Here is a 1,582-nt window from a genome sequence, read left to right as displayed (position 1 = left end):
CCCCCCCCCCCCAAGTCATGAATGAGCCAGGGGGAGCACGTGGAGGGTCAGAGAGAAGCCCCCACGGTGGCTCGCATCGCCCAGGGCTGCAGCCAGGCTGTGTCCCCTCCTGCAGTCCCCACTTTCGACCCCCCACGGAGGAATCGGGCAGCAGCTCTTACCCCTTGCACCGTCTGAAGGAGGCACCTGTGCCGATTTCACACTCAAAACTGAGATCCAAGCCAAACAGCTTGAGAAAGACGGACAAGATAAAAAATGAGGGTGAGTGGGGGTGAAGGAGCCCTGCCCCGTCCCCACCCCCAGGGCCGCACACCCCATCTACCTCCCTGCCGAGCTGTTGCACTGTTTCTGGGGGGACTGGGGAGGAACCACACCAGCTGCAGTGCCTGACCCCGTCAACGGGAGCTGGCCTTACATGCTCACCCCGTTCCCCCGGGGCGTGAGCTGCCTCCTGCCTGGCCGGACGGGTGGCTAAAATCCCCAGGGGAATTTGCAGAGCAAAGCCTGTGCTGCCCTGAGCAGACGGCAGGACTCCCACAGCTCACAGCTCGCTGATCTCGGATAACATCAGCACATTCCCCATCTCTTCCTCCTTCCAGCCCAGGCCAGCAGCAAAATCTGCGCGTGGAGGAGCAGGATCTGCAGCGTGGCCGGGGCAGTCTGGACACCGCATGGCCGCTGTGCCAACACGCCTCGGGTGAAAACCACCGCTTCAGAGGAGCTTCTCCGCTGCTGGCGGGGTCGGGGTGCTCTGTCACAGCAGGTCACCACCTTTTTAGGGATGGGGGACAAGAGAGGAGTGGGGGGGGCACCACTTATTTCAGCAATAGTGACGCCAGCAGGAGAGCTGGCCCTTCAAGTTCAATTCCCTCCCAGAACAGGAATAAAGATATCCTGCCCTATCAGGCACGCAAAGATCCTGATTCAGAGCTGGAAATTCAAGGCGAGATGAACAGCTTCGACAGAATAACCTGACTTACAGGAGTTTTGTAATCCTTCGTCACTGTTTGCCTAATACTATTTACCTTTTACTACCGAGACAAGTGCAAGGAACAGACACGGGGCTCGGGCAGCCCTTGCTGGGAAACCCGAGTAAACCCGGCAGCTCCCCCAGCTGAAGACAGGGCAGAGGAGACGCCCATTTCACTCGCCGAGCCTCTGCACAAGAGAGGACAGTCCTGGAATAAACCTGCGCTCAGGATTAGGGCTGGTCCGTGCACACACGTTAAGCAGCTGCTGTGCTGCCTGAAGGATTCGGAGAAGAAACAAAACCTGGGGAGCGAGGGGAAGCGTGATCTGTCGAAAAGAGATCAGATCATCCAAAACGCCAGCTCTCACTTGACCGAGAAGGCAGACGCCAGGTCAACAGCCTCAGCGAGAGCAGCACTCCTCCCTCCTCCTGGCACAGCTGCGGTCCCCTCCGGTATACCCATCCAAAGCCCCAGGTTTCCCCACCTGCGAGGCTGCTCTCTAACCTGCACAATATTCCTTTCATCTTGCAGTTTCCCAGCCTCCGTAACGGGGAATCTGCTGCAGCTCTGGCCTGGAAGAGAGCCAGCAGCTGGCCGGCAGCCCGGGGGGG

This window comes from Pygoscelis adeliae, unplaced genomic scaffold, assembly GCF_000699105.1.
Source record: "Pygoscelis adeliae isolate BGI_AS28 unplaced genomic scaffold, ASM69910v1 Scaffold88, whole genome shotgun sequence".
Classification (NCBI taxonomy): domain Eukaryota; kingdom Metazoa; phylum Chordata; class Aves; order Sphenisciformes; family Spheniscidae; genus Pygoscelis; species Pygoscelis adeliae.
This window is presented reverse-complemented; position numbering follows the sequence as displayed.